General features: G+C 36.1%; 1 non-coding gene across 1 annotated transcript; it reads left to right on the top strand.

The window, feature by feature from the left end:
• The first annotated feature begins 1,985 nt into the window (after positions 1-1,985).
• Positions 1,986-2,092, top strand: LOC122066744. The gene has a single exon (XR_006136443.1). It is a non-coding gene; the product is annotated as a small nucleolar RNA R71 (small nucleolar RNA).
• Positions 2,093-12,572: the final 10,480 nt, after the last annotated feature.

Here is a 12,572-nt window from a genome sequence, read left to right as displayed (position 1 = left end):
ATCTAGCTTAGGGGGCTCAACTATGGAAGGTTTGGGAATGGAATTGGAAAGGGGTCCTAAGGGCTCCACAAGTGTGTGAAGACTTAAGACTTCAGAAAAGAAATTTTCACTATCATCATCCAACTCATCCATACACTCTTGGAATTCTGAATCAAAATCAATATCAAAGTTGGTAACTAAATTAAGCATATTGATCTCTTCTTCCATATGTGGTTGCTTGCCAATCCTAAACATGTTAAACTCAACAGTTTGGTTACCAAAAGATAATCTTAGGAAACCATTCCGGCAATTGATTAATGCATTACTGGTAGCCAAGAATGGTCTTCCTAGAATTATTGGGATCTCATCCTTGGTTGAGAAGGGCTTAGTATCTAACACAATGAAATCAACAGGGAAAATAAATTCCCCCACCTTTAGTAAGACAACCTCAACCATCCCTTTAGGAATCTTAACAGACCTATCTGCCAACTGAAGAGTAGTTCCAGTGGCTTTCAATTCTCCCAATCCTAGTTGCTTGTACACATGGTAAGGTAAAAGATTCACACTTGCGCCAAGGTCAAGTAAGGCATGCTCAATATAGGTGTTGCCTATGACACAAGATATGGTAGGGCTCCCTGGATCCTTATACTTGGCTGCTATAGGCTGAGTAATTATGGAACTAATGTTACCTGCCAAGAACGCCTTTTTGGGTACACTAGTGATACGTTTGTGAGTACACAAATCTTTCAGTACCTTTGCATAGGCGGGGATCTGGGATATGGCATCCAAAAGAGGGATGTTTACTTCTACCTTTTTGAAGACTTCTAAAATTTTGTCCATGGAAGCAGTCTTCTTTTTGTTTACCAAGCGATTAGGAAATGGGACAGGATGAACATAAAGACTGTTAGGGATTTGCCCCTGTTCAGAAGAATCATTTTTGGTTTCCTCAACCAAATCATCTTTAGTTTCAGAAAAATCTTTAGGTTCATCAGACGAACCTGGAACAAGAGGCACATTTGTGTCCTCAACTGAAGAAGAGTTAACAGGAGTAATAGATGGGGAAGATTTAGAAACACTTTGTTGGTACTCTCTACCACTCCTAAGGGCATAAACAACATTACATTGGTTAGAGGGCCCTTGTTGGGTCTGACCTTGTACTATATTCAGTGGTGCATTAGTTGGTCCTTGTAAACTAACAGGCTGATGATGCCTAGGGTTAGGCTCTGGTTGACTGGGTAAAGTTCCCTTCTCCCTCTCACACATAATTGAGACAACTTGGGTAAGTTCTCTCATAAGATTTTGATGGCTTGTCATGAGGAGGGCCATATTTTTTTCCTAGTCACTTATTCTACTTGCCTCTCCAGTGTTGGTAAACCCAGGGGGTTGCTGATAAGATGATAGAAGAGGGGCCCTAGGAAAACTCGTCTGAGGTCCTACATTTGACCTAGGAAAAGTATTTTGAGAAAAAGATTGTTGTGCAAAGGGAGGCCTTTGGGGTCCAGGTTGACCTTGATTATAGAAATTGGAAGGTCCTGCTTGGTTGCCCTGATTCCAAGAGAAATTTGGGTGATTTCTCCATCCTGGATTGTATGTGTTACTATATGGATTATTCTGGTATAAGACATTAACACTATCATTAGAAGTGCCCCCAGAAGTGTTAGGGCATTCTTCTATGACATGTCCAGGGGACTGGCACCAAGCACAAATCTTAACCAAATTGACTGATGATGGCTCTCTAGGAACAATAGCCTCAATCCTCTAGGCTATCCAAATGGGCTTCCTTGGCTACTATCCCATCCACAAAATATCCTTTTCCTCCTATAGTTCTTTCACTCTCTTGGGTTGATTCCCACTCACGGGTTTTGTCAGCTAAGTCAAGTAAGAATTCCCATACCTTTCCTTCATCTGTAAAAGATGTGAATCCCTCAGGGCACATAGACTCTATCATTTGTTTAGTTGGGTAATCAATACCCTCATAAATTATTTGACATAAATGCCATAGGTCTAGGCCATGGTGAGGGCATTCTTGGAGTAGATCCTTGAATCTCTCCATAAGTTTGGAAAATGACTCACTAGGCTTTTGCCTAAACTGAAGGATATCACTTCTAAGCTTATTGGTCTTGTGAGTTGGGAAAAACTTCTTAAGGAAGACAACTGTGAACTGTTCCCATGAGGTTATGGAATTTGTGGGTAACCCATACAACCACTTCTTAGCTTGGTCTTTCAATGCAAAAGTGATAAACCTAAGCTTAACAGCATCATCAGAAAGCTGTTGGATCTTAATTAGAACACATACCTCTTCAAATTCCCTTAGAAATAGGTATGCATCCTCAGAGGTCCACCCATGGAAGTGGGGCAACATAGTGATGTATTGAGATTTGAGTTCAAAATTATTGCCCTGGGCTTGTGGTAGAACTATACAGGAAGGTTGGACTGTTCTAGCAGGGTAGAACCTATCTTTCAGAGATTTAGGTGAAGGGTTTTGCTGTTGGTCTCCCATATTGAAGGGTTTTAAAGAGAGCAAACGTATAGGGTCACTACTTGTTGGATCTTTTCTTTCTAACTGATTCTTAGTATTACGTACCCACTTAACACTCATGCAACAGAAAAACTTTCTACAACTAAAGTAAGACAAGCACAAAAGAATGGATAGCAAAACTTTTTGATGATTTTTTTGATTTTTTTTTTATTTTTTTATTTTTTTATTTTTTTATTTTTTTTGCTTTTTGGGAGCTTACCGGCAGGGATCCGGGGTTGCTCAGGTCAATTCCTGAGGTACTGCTACAGGGCGAAACCTGTCTTTATCATACTGTGAGGCATGGCGACCTCCACTGATACAACTATTATTGCAAGTTGTTCTTCTCAGGAATTCAATAAAAGAAAAGGAAAAATATAAAACAAAGCAAACAAAGCACTCCGATTTACCAAAAGAAAGTGAAAAATAACATGGAACTGTCTCCCCGGCAACGGCGCCAAAAACTTGTTTGAGATTTAAAATGTAACCGCAAGCGTACGGATCAGTGTAGCTACGGGTCGAAAACAGGGAGAGCAGCCACTTTATTTTTTTATTTCTTTTAATAATGCGAAAGTGAACCGATTAATGGTTGTGATCTAATTCTAATTACCGTCCTAAACATATGTATCTAAAATAACGTCCTAACCATTCGTCATCTAAGAATTTAAAGACGCAAGCCACGCAATTAAAATTAAATAAATAAATAAATAACTGAAAATAAACAACCCACGCAATTAAAAAACAAAAATAAATAAATAAAAGGAAAAAATGCTGAAATAAAAAAAAAGTAAAATAAAGGGGATAAAGCTAGAGAGAGACTCACAAGTAGGTTTCTCTACTTAGCCCGAGGGATGCATCATAATATGAGCTTCCCTACTTGACCAGAGAGTCACTCTTACAAGGGTTTCTCTACTTGGCTTTAGGGAAAGGGAGACAATTAAAATAAAAACAATAAATTGATGGTTCTATGGCTAGGAGGGGCAAAGCCAACACATACACTAGCCATGAACCTTGGGGGAAAGGGATAACAATAATGTAACGACTGAAAATAAAAATCCTAAATTAAGAAAGAAATGGTAGTCAGAAGAGGGAATGAGAGGGGGGAGAGAAGACTACTGAAGGAGCCTACTTACTTGAATCAATGCTTGAACTTGAAAAAAAAAATTGCTCCACGGCTCGTGATCTTGTCACCTAGATCTAAGCCTAGAACTATAACTTAAAAAATTACAACTCAATTGCATAAATCATAAACATAAAAAGGCTGAATAAAAATAAAAGAGTGCTTGCATTACTTGTCATAAAAAAAACTATTACAAAAGTGATTAAAGAAAAAATAGAGAAGAACTAAAACTAAAGAGTGAGAAAGGGAGAGAGAGAGCAACTAAAAAAAACTAGAAGAAGAATGAATTGTCTCCCCTCCTCTTACATGAATTGTATTTATAGGGAATGAGGGAGGTAGAGTAACAATTTTCTCTTTCCTAAAAGGGAGAAACCCACAATTGATTGTGAGATCTTTTGAGTCCAAAAGTGCTAAGGTGGAGGAGAGAGAAGAGAGAAATAAATTTCCTATAATTTTTTTCTTATTTTCTTTCCTTTCTTTTTCTAATTTATTTTTCTTCTTTTTCTCTCTCCTAGGGACGATTTTCTTCCTTCTTGCTTTATGTGATTTGGACAATCTTTTGGTGGATGATGATGTGGAGGAGAGAGAAGATTTGGACAATCTTTGGTTCTCCCTTTTTTTTCTTTCCTTTTTTTTTTCTTCTCTTCTTGCTTCCACGATTTTCCTTTCCTTTTTTTTATTTTTTTCTTCTTGCTTCCACGATTTTCCTTGCTTCTAATTTGATGTGGAAATCCCCTCCATGCCCTTAGTGCTTTAAGTGAGTGAAAAGCAGGAAATCTTCAACAAAATCTTCTAAAAAAAACAACCATAAGATTCGAACTTGAGACCTCTTAGTGAGCAAGAGAATTTTGTACACCATAGCTCACCAACTACGCTAGGTAGTTGTTGTTACCAAAAAAAAATTTTTAATCACTTAAGGATGTGGTCCATCAATCCTTGTTGGCATTTGGAGTATTCCTTGTACCTCTGGGACAATTGCAAACGGGCTGGTTCTGCATCTCGGTTCAGTTCTGATCCATTATTCTTTTTCTGACCCGAAAAGTTTAATCATTTGTACGGGTGACCAAACGAATGTGTACTTTTAATTGAACACGTCCATCTTGCTCAGAATTTCGTCATCTTCGCAACCATGAAAAGAAATAGGACCTCTTTACGTGTAAAATTGAAGATATAGTGCCCGATAATCTTTAAGACCTTGAAAATACAAAACCTACAAAAAGAGAATAAAACCCAAGGTAGCTCCATTCTAAATATGTAAAATGCATGTTTTACTATCCTAGATTTCACACATAAATGTGCTCATCAGTAATCCCTGTATATAACGTACAAATTCTGGCATACATGTATTAGTTATATGTTGCATAGAGTGTGTAGGGGTTGGTGTGTCTATATGTATGTTGTGTTTCAAAACTGAATTTTGAAACAAAACAACATATAAAAAGATAGAATAGATACCACACCCGTACCCACCTTGACCTTGGCCACGGAGCCCGTCGTGCGCTCATTTGAAAGCACCCTATACATAACCCAAAACATGAGAGTAGAGAGAATTCCTTCTAGAACCCTATGTTCCTTACAAGTTCTGAATACTTATAAACTTCTCCTCCCATTTGTTAGAACCAATGTGAGACTATTTTTAAAGAGGTTCATTTACTAATGCTCTTCAATTCAATACATCTCCATAAGTACACCAAAGAAAAAAAAGGGGGAGGGGGGAGGGGGAGGGGAGGGGGGAAGGGGGAAAGACTATTTTGAAACTTAACAATAATAAATTCCAATAAGCTCAAAAAGCTTTTCATCCAATATGAAAAATTATGGGAACAAAAAGCTCAAATTAAGTGGATCAGAGAAGGAGATGCTAATACTAGATTTTCCGTTTATCCACGTTAGGCATGCTTAGTTTCCTATATTCTTTCAATTACAAGTCTTTCTCTTATAGATCGAGCAAACATTGCATTCAAGTTCACTGTCAAGAGCTCTACCCTTTTTTTTTTTTTTCTAAGGAACTACCCAATGGGACTTTACTCAAGCACACTAGAGAGCGGGGGGACACATGTGACAGGAGTTGATCCTTAGACCTTCCACACTCGTGGTGCTTGCTTTACAAGTAGAGGCTGCAACCAGTGTGCTATGCACTGGATCCACTACTGTCAAGAGCTCTACACCTCATCTAATGCTAGTCTTTTAGACGATTATTTTGACCCACTAAAAGAAGAGTCTCTTTGGAGAACAACAAGGTTATGCTTTCTCCAGTATTTGAAGATGAGATTATGCAAACAATAATAAGTATGCCTTGTCTGATATCTCCAAGTCTAGATGGTTATATATGTAGAGCCAATGATGGGAGAAGGGACGAAGGAGACCGATCAAGAGTTTTCAGGGCTCCAACTTGTTGATCAACTTCATGTTACTTTCCAACTCTACTGTTACTCTTTTTATAGAATCCCAAGATCCGTTAAACAACGGGTCTTTTTCAATCACCGGAATCGCCCCTGAAATCTCTCTTTCTGTTACGGTCACTCTTGTGACCGTTACTGTAGTTCCGTGATGAGGCCGTATGCCATGTCACCAACATCTCCCACTTGGCCATTTTGGCCGAATTCACATTTTTCGTTCTCATTTTTAAGAACTAACATTATGAAAAATTCCATTCACGTTTCCCAGTTTCCAAGAACATTTATAATGATATTTTCATTTTCGTTCCCATTCTCAAGAACATTGGTCAAAAAAAAAAAAAAAAAAAAAAATTCCATTTACATTCCCAATTTCCAGGAATTACTTTCACATTTCAAGTTCCCATTTTTGGGAACATTCATCATGACATTTCCAGGAACCATTTTCATTCCCATTTCCATAAACAATATTCATAAAATTTTGATTGTCATGACAAGGAACATTCAGTTCCAATTCCAGACTTCGACTGTTCTAAATCCAATATATATTCCGAACATATAGTTCAAATTCTAAATTCAGACTGTTTCTAAGTCCTACATATATATAAAATATTTCAAACATTTAGTTTCAATTCCAGACTTAGATAACCCTAAGTCCGATTAAATTTACATGCTTAACATAAGCTTCCGCACGAATTCCTTTTGTGAGGGATCGGCCCAGTATCGCTCGTAGGTATATAGGTTACTTTAATTTCACATTTTCTACTATATCTCGAATATAGTGGTACTATATTTCTATATGCTTTCCCTTCAAGCTATTTGAACCACTGTGTATCAAGCTTATTGCCGCTTGATTATTATAGAATATTTCCACTGATCCATCTACAAGATTCAACCCAAATTCATTCATTTCCACTGGTCCATTTACAAGATCCAACCCAAATTCATTTAACAATCATCTTATCCAGACTGCATGAGTACCTGTCATATTACAAGCAACGTGCTCAGCTTTCAGTGTATGCCTAGAAACACACCCTTGTTTCTTGCTACCTCAAGAAACTACTGCACCTCCATATATAAACACATAACCAGAGTTGAACTTAGAGTCATCTCTATCACCTCCAAAGTCATCATCGGAGTCCAATAACCTCAAGCTTTTCCACTTGAGAACACAATTTCAAATGTCTATTTCCTTTGATGTACTTCATAATCCTTTTTACTACTTCCCAATGGACAGATCTAGGATTACTTTGGTATCTACTTACCAAACCAATTGGATAGGTCATATTCGGTCGTATACACAATATGACGTACATCAAACTATCTACTACCTGAGCATAAGGTGCATTCAACTTTTCCTGTCTTTCTTGAGGACCTTGACTTTTTGATAAAGTCTTTCCCAATATAATTGGAGTTAATAAGGGATTGCTATTCTGCATCCCGAATCTTTTCAACAATTTTTTTTTTTACTCAAACACAATCTACGTTGTGTTCTATCTCTACTAATTTGAATTCCTAGAATATAGGATGCTTCCCCCATATTCTTCATTTCAAATTGGTTACTGAGTTTGTACTTGGTTTTCTTCAACATATCCAGGTCATTTTCAGCCAACAGTATATCACCAACATACAATGGGAGAATAGAAAAAATCACTCCCACTCTTCAAAATATATACACAGTTGTCCAATTTGTCAACTATGAATCCTAATTAAAGAATCATTTAAATACCATGAACATTAGGGCAGTTGTAATCCATACAAAGTATATACCAACATACAATATTTTCTTGTCCCATTCCCTGAAAAACTTTCAGTTTGTCCCATATATGTACAATTTCTTCCAATTCACCATTGAGAAAAGCAGTTTTGACATCCATCTAGAACAACTATAAATCTAGATGTTCAACAAGTGTCCAAAACAATCTAATAGAGGCAAATTTCACTACTGACAAATAAATATCCTAGTAGTCTATTTCTACCTTTTGTGCATATCCTTTCGCAACTAACCAGGCTTTGAATTTATCAATAAACTCACATTTGCAAATTATGAAATTTCTACCTTTTGTAGGTCATAAGTTTTTATACTTGATTCTTTGTGATAGAAATAATTTCCTCCTACATGGCATTCCATCATTCACCTGATTCTCGCGATTTCATCGCTTCACTGTAGGTTACGGGATCGACTACTACTTCCACATCCGTGTCAATTGTATGAAAAGATGATTTGACATAAATAAAGGTAATAGTCATCTAAATAAGTTGGGGGTACTCTCGTTCTTTTACTCCCACTTACCTTAGGTTCCGAGTCTTGTCCTTGATGATCAACTTGATCTTCAAGAGCTTGGATTCTTTGATCGAAAAATTCTTGGTTCCTCTTAAGGGTCTTAGTCATCGTCAATGACATGTAGGGGTTCTATATCCTCCTACTGCGGTTCCTCTTCTAGTTTCTCTAAAAATTCCGCTTCACGACTCTTAGTTACCCCTTTTTCATAGTGATAGAACCTAATCTCTTTGATCCTTCAGGATATCATATGAACTTGCATCTGATCGTTTTAGAATCCAACTTATTCCTATATGGCACATGTATTAGTACATGAGCTACTAATCCCCACTTACTTAGATTTTCTAAGTTTGTCGTCCTGCCTGCCCTTAGTTCATAAGGTACAATCTCATTATGCAATAACATAAATCCATGCATGAAAAAACACTCCATGATGTTGGGATTTTCCGAAATCATAGTTCTATATGCCAACAACATGATCATATAATGCATAAAGCATATATTAAGTAATTCAAAATCCCAAGCATCTTCAATTACATATTATCAATTTCAGATCTCGGACCATAAAGGATTCCATGCAAATGTACAAAAATAAATCTTTAAGCATGCTATAAAAGATCCACAAGATTGTTACAAACATCTGATCATCAGGCTCATTTGGCTTGAACAACCATAATAACTAAGCCCTTAAAACTTTCTAAGATTGCATTGGTTTCCAACCTTTGCCTGACGTCCAAAGTCATTTTGTTAATTTAGTAACATGTCGATTAACTCATTTTCAACATCAATAAAAGAACTTAACTGGCATTGGAAGTCCATAAAGTTATGAATACTAAATTTCAACAAGTCAATTGGATGTTTTATTAACGAATATGATCAATTTCCGGCTTAACACTAAAGTCATTTGCATCAAGACATATTTCATGTCAAATCTTCTATTGATTCACTAGATGAACAAAAATTGGGTTCAACCGAACAAACCTCCTCAATTCATACACAAAAATCCAATGGTAAATCCAATAACATAACCAACAATGATCATTTATCAAAAATGATACTTAACATGACCCATCATTAACTTTGATACTTCCAATACCACTTGTAATGAAAAGCTAATATATATTTAATGTATTAGACTACTAGGTTTGTCATGCTAAAAATGGACAACATAAACTTGGACAGATCATATGAGATTACTAATAAAATATATCAATAAGATCCAAAAATTCCATTGAGCATATTATCAATGAAAATGATGCAAGAAAAATAACATTTAATAAAATGATTGCATCAATATATTATCATTGGCATACCAAGACCATGTGGTCTAACAATTGGTCCACTTGAATGTCTCAAGTAATGACGTCATATGGTTCTAACTGATATCAAGTCCAGTCTAACCTCAATCATGACTGACTATTTTTCCGTCAATCATGACTGACTATTTTTCCGTCATCACTATATAGAATATATAAATATTTTTCCGCCATACCAAAACTATGGCTAGAGGTGATCATCAACCAAACATAGTACATTCTCATAATAAGAGTCTACCTTGACTCAAAATACTATAATGAAAAATAATTGACAATCCATAAAGCCCATGGAGGGTGTCACGTAAATGACTCAAACAAACTTATCAAACCTTTAACATATATACTCCATCAAATTTATGAATATGCTAAAAAGATCAACACTTTCTTTTTGGGCTGAATAATCTAAAAGAAATACATCAGATACCCATTATGGGCTATAAGATCACTTTTAATAAGGTCCATGATCTCTAGAACTGACAAAACATAACAAAGAATACATTCAACATGTAAACTCTTAGAATACCATACCTTCACAATACCAAAACCCATTAACCAATAATAGGATTATGATAACAACATGATACTACAAATTGAGAATCTCTGTCCAAAAACGACACCTCATGTAATTTTTGGACAATATCTTAAATGCAATAACTCAAGCATATGAATGATAAAATATTGATTTCAATAAAGTTTATATCCACTTCATATGTTAAAATATGGATGACCATGAAAGGAATTGGCTCAGTTCATATGCACAAGTGGAATAACATAATAAAAATAAAAAGTATACTACAAAAATATTTAAGTAATATGGATATGCAATTAAATTCTATTTATGATTAATTTATTCCTAGTAACAATGATGTTAACAACATATATTCTAAAGTAATGGAGCTATATGATATCATATGCCTAATTAATTAATATTTTAAATCTATTCAGCTAGCATGTCATATATAAAGATAAGAATTATTTATTCTAAAATAATAAAAAATTAATATTTCAAATCTAATAGCATGACATATAGATAAAGACAAACACTTCTTCTAAATCAATAAACAATTAGAACATATCTGGACTCTAGTCATGTGAGGGTGAATAAAATAATATTTAAATTAAGTAGCACTTACCTTTTAGGCAACCCTTTCACCCATAGAAAGCAAACCTCAATCTGACCGCCACCTCTTGCATTGAATGAAGCATCTTCATCAAACCCTCCGCATCTGCTTTGCCATGTAGCGGTGAAAGTAGTTTCTAATGAAATTTATGTTATCTTGATCCAGAATTCCAGATAGAGCCACGAGTTCTACCAGATCTTAGCAAGAAAAACTCTCAGAAGAGAGGATTATTTGGCTACGATGAAGTCCTCGTATTTGATTCTACCATTGGATCCAACATCGATCTCACGAATCTACTCATTGAATTTGGTGGGGTCTAGCTTTTAGCCTATATTGGTAAGGATATAGCGGAGTTCGATGACGGAGACATAACCTGTAGAATCCTTGTCAAGTACCTTGAAAAAGTCGTGGAGCTGGCGATCGAAAAACTCGTTCTTCAAGTGTTTCTTCATCAGCTCGAGGAAGCGTGGGTACTCAAAGGGGGAGGTGAGATTCTCCTATGCGACGATCTCTTTGAGCTGCAATTGTGTAGGGTTTCCACCGAGAGATCGCATCAGAATCCCAAATTTCTCGATCCCAGGCTTCTTCTTCTCCAACGTATCAGCTTGGTACTATGGCACCGTGTGATTCTGCTGCAGTAACCACAGGATGCGGCGAGGAGGCTGGCGGTGGCGTTGCTATTGGTGGTGGTGAAGGTGGCTCCAGCAGATTCGGCTATAGCGGAGGTGGAAGCAACATGTTGAGATTCTACACAGACGACGCCCTGGGCTTGTCATCCTCGTCATGAGCCTCTGCTTCATTGGCTTCGTCACCGCACTCCACATTTTTGACTGGCTTATACGGGATCCTCGCTTGCTCTAATACCAGTGTAGTGTCGATGATGGGAGAAGGGACGAAGGAGACCGATCAAGAGTTTTCAGGGCTCCAACCTGTTGATCAACTTCATATTACTTTCCAAATATATTGTTACTTTTTTATGGAGTCCTAAGATCCGTTGAACAACTGGTCTTTTCCAATCAACGGAATCACCTCTAAAATCTCTCCTTCTGTTACGGTCACTCTTGTGACCATTATTGTAGTTCCGTGATGAGTCCGTATGGCCACCTCACCAACAATATATTCAAGTATTTTCTATTATAAGGTATGTCCCACTATTTGCAAAGAAGTTTTTGGTTATGTTAAACACTTTTTTGAGGAAGATAACTTCACTAGATCTCTTAATCATATATTCATTACCTTTAGCCCTAAGGTTGATAATCCAACTTTAGTCATTAAATTCTACTCAATAGTTTATGTAATTTTTGCCTATGAAATTCTGTCTCACATCATGGTCAATAGACTTTGTCTATTTATCCATAAATTGATTTCAAATCATCAAATGTATTTATCAAGAATTGCCATTGAGTCTTATATTAGAAATCCATTCATAAAGGATTAAGTAATGTCCACTTCATAGAGCTCATTCAAAACTCAATTCTTACCTTTTTTCTTGATCTTCAATTTTGTTGAAAGACAAACTCTTATCCAATCGACTTTATCTGCTCTTCCTTTACATTATATGTCTTGCTTTAAATTCCTAAGTATTATTCATACTATCAATTGGGATCAAATTTGTAAATTAAAATCTTCTGGAGGCCTCAATATTAAACTTTTTAGAGAGATAGTCTTTTATCCAGAAAATCCTAAAAATTGTTATTTCATAAATCTTCTCAATGGGATAAGATTTATGAAATATAAATACTTCCCAATGGCTTCTTTTTACAAGCTTTTGATTTTTCATACTCCTCATGGGATAGAAATTTGTTTTGTATGTTCAAAATTTATTAGTTAAATGTTTCTTCATGATA

The sequence above is a fragment of the Macadamia integrifolia genome, unplaced genomic scaffold, assembly GCF_013358625.1.
Source record: "Macadamia integrifolia cultivar HAES 741 unplaced genomic scaffold, SCU_Mint_v3 scaffold2553, whole genome shotgun sequence".
Classification (NCBI taxonomy): domain Eukaryota; kingdom Viridiplantae; phylum Streptophyta; class Magnoliopsida; order Proteales; family Proteaceae; genus Macadamia; species Macadamia integrifolia.
The sequence above is the reverse complement of the archived record's forward strand: the minus strand, read 5'-3'. Positions and strand labels throughout refer to the sequence as shown.